We start from the raw sequence: 13,936 nt of genomic DNA, 5'->3' as shown, positions 1-13,936 counted from the left end.
TCCTGTTCACAAAGAACGTATATTATGTGAAAATCTCTTTCACAAATGAAGCAAAATATAGATATTTTCTGCAAAACAAAAGCAAAAAAAATATTGTTACAAGGAGACTTGCATATTACAAATGCCTCTCAAAGATAGATTAGATAAAGACAATGTGGTACATATATACCATGGTAAACCATGAAGTCATAAAAAAGTATGAGTTTATATTCTTTGCAGGGACATAGATGAAGCTGGAAACCATCATTCTCAGCAAACTGACGTAAGAATGGAAAACCAAACACTGCATGTTCTCACTCATAAGTGGGAGTTGAACAATGAGAACACATGGACACAGGGAGGGAAACATCGCACACTGGGAGAAGTTGAGGGGTAGAGGGTAAGGGGTGGGATAGCAGGAGTTGGGGGGATTGGGAGGGATAGCATTAGGAGAAATACCTAATGTAGATGATGGGGTGATGGATGCAGAAAACCACCATGGCACATGTATATCTATATAACAAACCTGCACATTCTGCACATGTACCCCAGAACTTAAAGTATAATAATAAATAAAGAAAAGAATACCAATTGCCATAAATTCACAAAAAAAGAGATTTTAAAAGAACTTCTTCATTTTAAAGGAAAATGATATCAGATGGTAATAAACCTACTTAAATAAATGAAGAGCATTGAATGTTAGATATGTAAGAAAATATATTTGTTCTCATTAAAATTTTTTACATGATAATTAAAAAATTAAGACCAATATATTATGATATCATAACAAATGTATCAGTGAAATAAATGAAAATGATAGCACAATGATGGAAGGGACAAATGGAATTTATAATGTTTAAAGTTCTCATACTGTACTTGATATGTTATTTGAAGATTGGCTGTGATTAGTTGATGCATATTTCAAGTACTAGTAAAATCACTTTAAAAAAGGAGATATGCTGGTTAATGGAGGAGACAAAATAGAACATTAACAAATATTTAATCGAAAGAAAAAGAAAAAAGGATAAAGAATGGATTAGAAAACAACAAATAGCAAGCTGCTAGATTCCAACCTAGCCATATTGATAATAAAATTAAATGTAAATTATCTAAATATTCCAGTTAAAATGCAGAGATTATCCAAATAGATGTAAGAAAAATAAGACCCAAATTTATGTTAATTAGAAGAAAATCACTATAAATATGAAAATAAATAGGTTGGAAGCAAAAGATGTACCCTGCAAACACTAAGCAAGAAACAGCTTGACCAGGTGCAGTGGCTCATGCCTGTAATCCTAGCACTTTGGTAGGCTGAGGCAGGTGGATTGCCTGAGCTCAGGAGTTTGAGGCCAGCCTAGGCAACATGGTGAAACCCGATCTTTACTAAAATACAAAAAATTAGCCGGTGTGGCAGCAGGTGCATGTAATTCCAGTTACTCAGGAGGCTGAGACAGGAGAATCACTTGAACTAGGGAGGAGGAGGTTGCAGTGAGCCGAGATCACTCCATTGCACTTCAGCATGAGCAGAGATCATGCCATTGCCCTACAGCCTGGGTGACAGAGCAATACTCTGTCTCAAAAACAAAACAAAACAAAACAAAACAAAACAAAACAAAACAGAAACAAAAAGAGACCGCTGAATTGCCTATATTAGTATTACACAAAATGGCCTTTAGGACAAGGACTATTAAAAATGATGAAGATAGTCTTCCTTAATTCTAAGAGTCAGTTCATCTAGAAGGCAGAACAAACCTAATGTGTATGCACCTAAAAACAGAGATTTAAGACATATTAAGCAAAAACTGGCAGAACTGAAAAAAATAGATGATTCAACAATTATATGTGGAGGTTTTGACACTTCTCAGTAACTGATAGAACAAGAGAGAAAATCAGAAAGGATTTAGAAGACTTGAACATCACCACAACCAATTTGACCTATTTCATTTTTATGGAAGACTATACCCAACAATGATACAACACACATTCCTTTCAAGTGCATAAAGAACTTTAATGTGGCTAGGTGTATACTGGTTCATAAAACAAGTCTTTATAAGCTTTAAAAGACTGAAATTCCATATAGTATATGAGCATAACAGAATTAAATTAGAAATCAATTAAAAATATGTGGAAAATATCCAAATATTCAGAAAGAGAACAAGGTACTTCTAAATAATCCATAGACCAAAGAAGAAATCTCAGAGGAAATCTCAAAATCAGAAAATGTTTTGAACTGAATGACAATGAAAACGTAAAATACCAAAATTTGTAAGATGCAGTTCAAACAGTGCTTACAGAGGAATTAATAACATTAAATACATTAGAAAATAACACAGTGTTTTGGTCATAACTCCTTCTATGCATATAACAAAATATTACATATAACTCATAAATATTTAAAATATTGTATATCAGTAAAAAGAAAATAATAGAGCATTAAATCAATATGTTTCACCTTAAGAAACTAGACAAAGAAGAGAAAATATGCACAACATTTTGCATGTAATTTCCTGTGATCCTGGAATCCTCTAAAACCTGTCATGAACTGCAGGTTATGAATCCCTGATCCCTGATGATTAATCCCAGATTTGTATCCCCATCCCAGATCTCTGTCTTAAGCTCCAGAATTCTAGGTTGAAATGCTTTCAGGATATCTACAGTTAAACAGTTCACAGACACCTAAACACTAAAACTTCCAAAACGTAGTGAACTAACTCCTCCTCCCATTTCCTTTCTTCCTATATCTCTTTTTCCTTGTTTCAACCTAAACCAATGAACTATGTGACCAACTACTTAGCAGCCCATGTTGAAATCCTGGGCATCTTCTCTTTCCTTTACTCACACATATACGAATCCCTAAATCCTGCTATTTTTTCCCCACCTAAAACCCCTCAAAGCCACCTGTTTTTCTTCATCCTATTGCTGTTGTCATCGACTTGGTCACCAATATTTCCTGGGTAAACCTGTTAACAGCTTCCTAACTCATCCCTCCTCTTCCTTGCCTCTGGTTGGTCTTTCTACATATCGACTTTCACAAGGCAGTCAGGATGACATTGCAAGCAGGTTAATACGATCTTGACATGTCTTCATTGATACCTTTCTCTAGCTTTGCTGTGTCCTTGGGTTGATTCCAGAGTCTCTAACATGGCTCTTATGACACTTCATGATTGGGACCCTATTCATCTCGAGCCTTTTCCTCCTTATGTTCTGCTCTTAACTTTGTGTTCACCAATAATGAATTCTTTCTGTTTCTCTCCGTTTCATGCTTTGATCTTTTTTTAGGCCTTCACAGATGCTGTTCCTTTTGTCTGGAATATTTTTCCTGACTCCTTTCCCTTTATACCTTCATACCCATCTGTCTCCCACATTTTATGGAATCATTCTTATTAAACCTGTAGACCTAGTTTAGCTGTGATTTCTCTGTCAGGACTTCCCAGATCTTCCTTCTGCTGCTTCCCTGTCTCCTCCTCCAGTGGGTTAGTGTCCCTGCTGAGAATCTCATTGCATGTTATCATTCTGAATGAGAATTTCTTAATTGTGTGTCTTCCTCCCTTGACTATAAATATGTTTATCCTTTTAGATAAAGTTGTGGTTCCTTATTTTTTGACAACTTGTGGCCACATAAGAGAAGGATTCTGGAATTACTAGTTAGCTGGGAAAATACATGAAATCTATAATGTAAATAAAGTAAAACCGGCAGACAGCTACAGTTACCTTGGGTATTTATTGAAATATGTAATTTGTATACTTGTTATTAAATAGAGCATATCACTGTCATAACTATGCTCCCATAGATTTTTCTCTCTTTTCTTGACAAGAAAGATTTAATTATTTGTTTTGTAAGTTTTGGGCCGCATTGAACAGTTATGAGAAATATTACATTTTACAGTTTTCTCTTATTTTTCCACATATTTGATTATATTTTCCTTTCCTTGAGAGGAATTCTGAGCATAAATTTATGAATATTTACTTGAGAATCTGTGATGTAGTGAGTTCAGCATCCCAACTGAATGCAAAATTGATGAGATTTTGAATATGCTGAGTCACTTTGCCTGCTTTTTATGTTTGCATTGTCAAGTTGTCATTGCCTATTCCCTTTTGCCCTTTTACTATACACATCCAAATGTTCAGTCCTAAAATTATACCATGTCATTACCAAATGTCTGGCACCAGATCCTTATTAGGAGACTAACAGATCTGCGAGAGATTAGAAGGGGTCAGTATGCCCTTTTGGCTTGACTCTCATACACTGTACTCTACTTAGGTAGAAAAACAAAATCATTAAAATAACGTCACACGTGAATACTCATTAAACCATGTTATAAATTTTCAGCTCATTTCACCAGGCCTGGGATTCAGTTTATTTGTTCATCAGGTTATGCAGATAAAAGTGGAAAAGAATTTTGGGGTGTTTAAAGAAATAATCTATAGTTATGTGCTCCTTTTAGCTTTCTTTATAGTGTAGAAGGAGAAAAATCAATAGAAAAGTAAATGTGGTCAAGCGTAACTGAACAATATTGGGGTCAGCCCTGACCACAAATATAACACATTTAGAAGTATTCTAAGCATAGCCAAGCTAATTATTGTGTCAACCCTAACTCTGGAGCTATAAGAAGAAAAAGAAGTATCACACATATGGAAAAAGAATTGGATCCAAACATATTGATGTCTTAAAGGTATTTAATGTTACACAGAAGAAATCACCTAAGAGATTATTACCAACAGATTAAAGCTTTAAATTTAATAGATCTGTTGGCTTCCCCACCCCAACCTCATTTGAGTCAATGGTTAGATTACTGATGTCATTCATTCATTTATTCACTCATCAAACTTTCATTCACCCAGTGTATGACAGGGACTGTACTGCTGGGGTTCCAGAGGTAAATTGCACACAATCCATGACATCAAGTGGGAGAACTTGAGGCAGAGGCTGTGGGTGCTCTGTGTGCATCTATGCTTCCCTCAGAGGAAACTTAGGCCATGCTCCCTGCCCTCCACTTGAAGTGAACCTCTCTCCTTCTCCCACTCCCTGGATCCCTGTGGAAATGGAAGAGGAATACCCAAGGTAACTGTAGCTGCCCCAGTTTGGATGCTTCCTGTTAAAATATTCAGAGGATCCCATGTCTGGCTCTGGGTTATATTACCCAAATAAACACTCTAAGTGAGATGTAAGTTTCCATTGATCTTTTACTTAATTTAGAAAGAAGCTTCATTGGTGCATTACATTTGTTGCTATGTAATGTCAAGGAATACTATCATTATGATTGGTGCCATCTGCAATAAATGCAGAGGAAGAAGCATACAACAGGGCTGAAGATTTAGAGCCTCTCTCCCAGTGGACATGGGCTTATGTTAGGACATGCCTCTAAATTGGTATGACTCACATGCCAACAGGATAGATTTCTCTGTGCCTTTTAAATTTTGTTTTGTTCCTTAAAAGTTTTTTTCTTTTTTTTTCCCCCTGAGGATAGAAATATGTTTTTTCCATTTTTACAGGCAAACCACTTCAATGGAACATGGCTGGCGGCCATATGGACATATATGAATCCAACAATTAATTCAGCAAAGAAAACTGCTTGTGGCAAGTTTTGAATATGCCATTCCAGGTAGTGCTTTGATGATAAATGAGGAGAAGATTGCAAAGAAAATTACAGCAATATTTATAAAAAGGTATGTTTCCTTTAGTCATTTAATGATATTCAAATTATTAGTTGTCATCTATTTAATGTGAAGTCTATGGTACTTGTAGGAGGTACTTAACACTTTTTATGTATAATTTTATGGCAAAAATATGGTGTTAATTTTCAAGGCACTTACAATCTAGTAAACTTTGGAATGAGTGCTTGTATTACCCTTATCTGAAACTCTTAAGTCTAGACTTTTGGCTGGCATGTCTTCCAGAACTGGCTTTATGATGGTATTCCAGAACCAACACTTCCAGCCAAAACCAATATAAGTGTGGAGTGGCTCAAAGACGGAAATTACCAAACCAAACCAAAACAGAAATGACTCAAAACAGAAAAACAAACTCACATTAACGAAACACATTAGAATCTCATAAAGGTTGATTAGGAGTATCTGGGAAACCACTCATTGTTTTTGCTTTATTTCACTAGGTTTTGTCTCAAGGCTGTCCTATAATGATTCCTTCAGCTCTAACATTTGCAGAATCAAAGCTTTAGCTTCCAGTCATCACTCTTCACACAAAGGGAGCACACATGGTGTGTGGTTAGGATCCTTTCCCTTTAGAATTCCTCGGCATCGAGAGTAGATAAAAGGGAAAACAAAAGTATCAGGGTATTATGTGGGCTTCATTTACATTTTACTGAAAGAACTGTTTAACCTTCATCCAGGGAAATGAAATACTCCATAGCCATCCACAGACCTGAGAAGTACACATAAACAACTCTATGGACACTGTGTCGAATATTTTGAATATTTCCTCTGAAGAAATCTATAGCAGCTTATTTTTGTCTAATTTTATCAGCTACTTCCTTTTTTATTTTTAAGCAGTTTTAATGATAGTTTATTTAGGGGTTAAGTAGATCTGAAAGTAAGTAAAAGAATTTTAAAATATTGTAAAAGTGTGTTGATGAGAAAGACTTGGGTTTGAAGTTTGAAAATGAATAGAAAATGTTTGTGTTTCTTCTTGAATATTTTGGAAATTATTTGACTTGTGAATATATTCAAGAGATGATCACAGAGATGAAAATCATACAGCTGTCATGAAAACAAAATCAATCATTGAGCATAAAATGGTAATTTTATCAGCATCACTGGGAAGAAAGGAGATGATAAAACAGGTGTTGATAAAACAAAGTACAGAAAATCATCTTTTTACAGACCAATTTGGAAAAAAGTTTGTAAGAACTACAGATCATGAAGAAAGAAATGCATAATACGTACGTATGTATGTATGTGTGTGTACACGAATATATGCATTTGTGTGCATACTCTAACCAGCTTCAAAGTATACAATAGTTCAACATAGGCTAATAAATATATTTTTTTTAAATTGCATTTTAGGTTTTGGGGTACAAGATTGTTGCATAGGTACACACATAGCAGTGTGGTTTTCTGCCTTCCATCCCCTCGCCTGTTTCTGTCATTTCTCCCCATGCTATCACTTCCAACCTCCCCACCCCACCATCCCTCCCCCATTTTCCCCCAATGGACCGCAGTGTGTAGTGCTCTCCTCCCTGTGTCCATGTGTACTCATTGTTCAACACCCGTCTATGAGTGAGAACATGCAGTGTTTGATTTTCTGCTCTTGTGTCAGTTTGCTGAGAATGATGGTTTCCAGGTTCATCCATGTCCCTACAAAGGACGTGAACTCATCGTTTTTGATGGCTGCATAATATTCCATGGTGTATATGTACCACATTTTCCCTATCCAGTCTATCATCGTTGGGCATTTGGGTTGGTTCCAGGTCTTTGCTATTGTAAACAGTGCTGCAATGAATATTCGTGTGCACGTGTCCTTATAGTAGAATGATTTATAATCCTTTGGATATATACCCAGTAATGGGATTGCTGGGTCAAATGGGATTTCTATTTTTAGGTCCTTGAGGAATCGCCACACTGTCTTCCACAATGGTTGAATTAATTTACATTCCCACCAACAGTGTAAAAGTGTTCCTATTTCTCCACATCCTCTCCAGCATCTGTTGTCTCCAGATTTTTTAATGATCGCCATTCTAACTGGTGTGAGATGGTAACTCAATGTGGTTTTGATTTGCATTTCTCTGATGACCAGTGATGATGAGCATTTTTTCATATGTTTGTTGGCCTCCTGTATGTCTTCTTTTGTAAAGTATCTGTTCATGTCCTTTGCCCATTTTTGAATGGGCTTGTTTGTTTTTTTCTTGTAGATCTGTTTTAGTTCTTCGTAAATTCTGGATATCAGCCCCTTGTCAGATGGGTAGACTGCAAAAATTTTTTCCCATTCTGTTGGTTGCCGATTCACTCTACTGTTTCTTTTGCCATGCAGAAGCTGTGGAGTTTGATTAGGTCCCATGTGTCTATTTTGGCTTTTGTTGCCATTGCTTTTGGCATTTTGGTCATGAAGTCCTTGCCTACCCTATGTCCTGAATGGTTTTGCCTAGATTTTCTTCTAGGGTTTTTATGGTGTTAGGTCTGATGTTTAAGTCTTTAATCCATCTGGAGTTAATTTTGGTGTAAGGTGTCAGGAAGGGGTCCTGTTTCTGCTTTCTGCACATGGCTAGCCAGTTTTCCCAACACCATTTATTAAACAGGGAGTCCTTTCCCCATTGCTTGTTTTTGTCAGGTTTGTCGAAGATCAGATGGTTGTGGGTGTGTTGTATTTCCTGTGAGGCCTCTGTTCTGTTCCATTGGTCTATATCTCTGTTTTGGTACCAGTACCATGCTGTTTTGATTACTGTAGCCTTGTAGTATAGTTTGAAGTCTGGTAGTGTGATGCCTCCTGCTTTGTTCTTTTTGCTTAGAATTGACTTGGCTATGTGGGCTCTCTTTTGGTTCCATATGAATTTTAAGGTGTTTTTTTCCAGTTCTGTGAAGAAGGTCATCGTTAGCTTGATGGGAATAGCTTTGAATCTGTAAATTACTTTGGGCAGTATGGCCATTTTCACGATGTTGATTTTTCCTAACCATGAACATGGAATGTTTCTCCATCTGTTTGTGTCCTCTCTTATTTCGTTGAGCAATGGCTTGTAGTTCTCCTTGAAGAGGTCCTTTACGTTCCTTGTTAGTTGTATTCCTAGGTATTTTATTCTCTTTGTAGCAATTGTGAATGGCAGTTCGTTCTTGATTTGGCTCTCTTGAAGTCTATTACTGGTGTATAGGAATGCTTGTGATTTTTGCACGTTGATTTTGTATCCTGAGACTTTGCTGAAGTTGTTTATCAGTTTCAGGAGACTTTGGGCTGAGATGATGGGATCTTTCAGATATACAATCATGTCATCTGCAAATAGAGACAATTTGATTTCCTCCTTTCCAATTTGAATACCCTTTATTTCTTTTTCTTGCCTGATTGCTCTGGCTAGAACTTCCAGTACTATATTGAATAGGAGTGGTGAGAGAGGGCATCCTTGTCTAGTGCCAGATTTCAAAGGGAATGCTTCCAGTTTTTGCCCATTCAGTATGATATTGGCTCTTGGTTTGTCATAAATAGCTTTTATTGTTTTGAGATACGTTCTGTCAATACCTAGTTTATTGAGGGTTTTTAGCATAAAGGGCTGTTGAATTTTGTCAAAGGCCTTCTCTGCATCAATTGAGATAATCATGTGGTTTTTGTCTTTGGTTCTGTTTATGTTGTGAATTACGTTTATGGACTTGCGTATGTTGAACCAGCCTTGCATCCCCAGGATCAATCCTACTTGATCATGGTGGATGAACTTTTTGATATGCTGTTGCAATCGGTTTGCCAGTATTTTATTGAAGATTTTTGCATCTATGTTCATCACGGATATTGGCCTGAAATTTTCTTTTCTTGTTGAGTCTCTGCCGGGTTTTGGTATCAGGACGATGTTTGTCTCGTAAAATGATTTCGGAAGGATTCCCTCTTTTTGGATTGTCTGGAATAGTTTCAGAAGGAATGGTATCAGCTCCTCTTTGTATGTCTGGTAGAATTCGGCTGTGAACCCATATGGACCTGGGCTTTTTTTGGGTGGTAGGCTCTTTATTGCTGCCTCGACTTCAGACCTTCTTATTGGTCTATTCAGGGTTTCGGCTTGGGAGGATGCAGGTGTGCAGGAATTTATCCATTTCTTCCAGGTTTACTAGTTTATATGCATAGAGTCGTTTGTAATAATCTCTGATGATGGTTTGGATTTCTGTGGAATTTGTGGTGATATCCCCTTTATCATTTTTTTGTTGCATCAATTTGGTTATTCTATCTTTTCTTTTTAATTAATGTGGCTAGTGGTCTGTCTATTTTGTTGATCTTTTCGAAAAACCAGCTCCTGGATTTATTGATTTTTTGAAGAGTTTTTTGTGTCTCTATTTCCTTCAGTTCTGCTCTGATCTTAGTTATTTCCTGTCTTCTGAGAGGTTTTTTTTTTTTTTTTCATCTTGCTTCTCTAGCTCTTTCAATTTTGATGATAGGGTGTCAATTTTAGATCTCTCCTTTCTTCTCATGTGGGCACTCATTCCTATACATTTTATTCTAGAGACTGCGTTAAATGTGTCCCAGAGGTTCTGGTATTTTGTGTCTTCGTTCTCATTGGTTTTGAAGAACATCTTTATTTCTGCCTTCATTTCATTGTTTATCCAGTCATAATTGAAGAGCAAGTTGTTCAGTTTCCATGAAGCTGTGCGGTTCTGAGTTAGTCTCTGCATTCTGAGTTGTAACTCGAATGCACTGTGGTCTGAGAAACTGTTTGTTATGATTTCCATTCTTTTGCATTTGCTGAGGAATGATTTATTGCCAATTATGTGGTCAATTTTAGAGTAGGTGTGATGTGGTGCTGAGAAGAATGTATATTCTGTGCATTTGGGGTGGAGAGTTCTGTAAATGTCTATTAGGTTTGCTTGTTCCAGGTCTGAGTTCAGGTCCTGGATATCCTTGTTGATTTTCTGTCTGGTTGATCTGTCTAATATTGACAATAGGGTGTTAAAGTCTCCCACTATTATTGTGTGGGAGTCTAAGTCTCTTTGTAAGTCATTAAGAACTTGCCTTATGTATCTGGGTGCTCCTGTTTTGGGTGCGTATATATTTAGGATGGTTAGCTCTTCTTATTGTAGTGATCCTTTTACCATTATGTAATGTCCTTCTTTGTCTCTTTTGATCTTTGTTGCTTTAAAGTCTATTTTATCAGAGATGAGAATTGCAACTCCTGCTTTTTTTGCTCTCCATTTGCTTGGTAAATCTTCCTCCATCCCTTTATTTTGAGCCTGTGTGTATCCTTGCATGTAAGATGGGTTTCCTGGATACAGCACACTGATGGGTTTTGGCTTTTTATCCAATTTGCCAGTCTGTGTCTTTTGATTGGGGCATTTAGTCCATTGACATTTAGGGATAGTATTGTTATGTGTGAATTTGATACTGTCATTTTGATGCTACCTGGCTGTTTTGTTGGTTAGTTGATGCAGATTCTTGATTGTGTTGATGCTCTTTTACCATTTGGTGTGTTTTTGGAGTGGCTGGTACTGGTTGTTCCTTTATATGTGTAGAGCATCTTTCAGGAGTTCTTGTAGAGCAGGTTTGGTGGTGATGAAATCTCTGAGTGCTTGCTTGTTCACAAAGGAGTTAATTTTTCCTTCACTTATGAAGCTTAGTTTGGCTGGATAGGAGATTCTGGGTTGAAAGTTCTTTTCTTTAAGGATGTTGAATATTGGCCCCCAATCTCTTCTGGCTTGTAGGGTTTCTGCTGAGAATCTGCTGTGAGTCTAATGGGCTTCCCTTTGTGGGTAACCCGACCTTTCTCTCTGGCTGCCCTTAGCATTTTCTCTTTCATTTCCACCCTGGTGATTCTGACGATTATGTGCCTTGGGGTTGCTCTTCTTGAGGAATATCTTTGTGGTGTTCTCTGTATTTCCTGGATTTGAATATTGGCCTGCCGTGCTAGGTTGGGGAAGTTTTCCTGGATAATATCCTGCAGAGTATTTTCCAGCTTGGATTCATTCTCTTCATCACATTCAGGTACACCTATCAAACGTAGATTAGGTCTTTTCACATAGTCCCACATTTCTTGAAGATTTTGTTCATTCCTTTTTGTTCTTTTTTCTCTGTTCTTGCCTTCTCTTTTTATTTCATTGAGTTGATCTTCGACCTCTGATATCCTTTCTTCTTCTTAGTCAATTTGGCTGTTGAAACTTGTGCATGCTTCACTAATTTCTCGTGTAGTGTTTTTCAGCTCCATCAATTCCCTTATATTCCTCTCTATGCTGTCCATTCTCATTAACATTTTGTCCAATCTTTTTTCAAGGTTTCTGGTTTCTTTGCGTTGGGTTAGAACATGTTCTTTTAGTTCACTGTAGTTTCTTACTACCCACCTTCTGAAGTCTGATTCTGTCATTTCATCACCCTCCTTCTCCATCTGGTCTGGTTCCCTTGCTGGTGAGTTGTGATCCCTTTTAGGAGGAGATGTGTTCTAGTTTCGGGAGTTTTCATCCTTTTTGCACTGGTTTCTTCCCATTTTTGTGGGTTTATCCACCTGTTGTCTTTGTAGTTACCGTCTTTCAGATTGGGTCTCTGAGTGAGCTTTTAGTTCATGGATGCTGAAGTTACTTCCTTTTTTTTTTTTTTTTTTTTTAAGCTTTCCTTCTAACAGTCTGGCCCCTCTGCTGTAGGACTGCTGAGGTCCTCTCCAGGCCCTGCTTGCCTGGGGATCACATGCAGCAGCTGTGGAACAGTTGCTACCAGTTCAGGGTTGCTACCAGTTTCCTCTTCTGCTATCTTTGTCCCAGAAGGATGCTCGTCTACTGTCGGTCCGTTCTCTCCTTTATGAGGTGAGTCTTTGGGTCTATGGGGGTCAGGGAGCTACTTGTGGAGACAGTCTATCTCTTATTGGTGCTTAAGTCCTGAGCTGTGAGCTCCGTTGTTAGTTCAGAGCTGCTGGGCAGGTACGTTTAGGTCTGCTGCAGCTGAACTCATAAAGTACTTTTTGTTCCCAGGTGCTCTGTCCCAGGGAGTTAGGGCTTTATGAGTTTCCATTGCACTACTGCCTTTTTTGATTTTTCTTTCACGTCTGCCCCACCCAGCTAGCAGCACGCCTAGCCACTGCCTGCCCTCAGAGGCTTTGCTGAGCTGCTGTGGGCTCCGCCCAGCTGCCCTGTGCTCTTCCCTGCAGTCCTGTTTATATGGGCATAGTTAGAACTGTCTCGGCAATGGTGGCCTCACCTCTGTTATGGTGGACTCTTTCTGTTGTGGCAGGTTGCCTCAGTGTAGCAGTGGAGAGTGTCAGTAATGGCGGACGCCCCTCCCCCACCGAGCCATACCATCCTGGGTTCAGCTGTGCTTGGTTTGAAGGGCTCAACCCATAGGGTTTCCAATTACTGTTTTTGTTTTCATTATTGTTCGGGGTGGGGGGCTGGGACCAACCGAGCCTGATCACCTGGCTCCCTGACTCAGAGTCTTTTCTTTTCTTTTTTAAGTTGAACAACCCTGCGTTCCAGTCGCTTATTGAAAAGGCGTCCGGATCTCCCGTGCTGCGACTCACTGAGTTGGCTCAAACAGCGGAGCCAGCTCCTGGTGGATTTTTTGCTTAGGAATCTCCTGGGCTGGCTCGCTATTTCAGATGAATGGGCAACTCTGCCATCTCATGGCTCCAATCGCCAGCTAAGAGGGTTCCCAGACCAGTGGCTTTTGTACGGAGAACCTCTGCAACAGGGCGTGGTCAAAGCAGCCACGTGGGCCTAATCAGCCCCGCGGGGGCCAAAACAGCCGCACCGGCTGGGACTGAGGTGCTGGCGACCCCTCTGCCTGTGTATCTCCTGGTCTGCGGGTAATAAAAATTCATCTGGAAATGCGGTATCCACTCACCCTCTGCACTTTCACTGGGAGCTGAAGTCCTGAGCTGTTCTTAGGTGGCCATCTTCCCAGCATTCCCTATCAGCTACTTTCAATACCACTTAAACACTTAGATATTTATTGCATGTATAAGAAAAATATCAATTAGTTGAGTTTCTTAACTGAAACATGTAGTCAGATACCTAAATTATAATTTAATTCAAATTAGTGAGACATTGCAAATATGGTGACAGTTGCAGAACTATCCACAATATCCCAATAGGTCTGACTTCAGGAAGGAGATATGAATTTCCTCTAAAATATTTTACTGAGGAAGTGTTTATATCTTGCTTCAGATGTTGGACCTGTTGGGATATTATTGCGTTTGTATTTTCAGTTTCAGCCATCATCATCCCAATATGCACACTGCACTTCACTTAGATGCAACATAAAGGATTTCTCTCCCATTTCTTTCACCGAATGAGAATAGAATCATTGGATATGACTTTTAAAAATTACTAAAACATATAG

This window comes from Saimiri boliviensis, chromosome 3 (genome assembly GCF_048565385.1).
Source record: "Saimiri boliviensis isolate mSaiBol1 chromosome 3, mSaiBol1.pri, whole genome shotgun sequence".
Lineage (NCBI taxonomy): Eukaryota > Metazoa > Chordata > Mammalia > Primates > Cebidae > Saimiri > Saimiri boliviensis.
Note: the sequence above shows the minus strand (reverse complement) of the source record.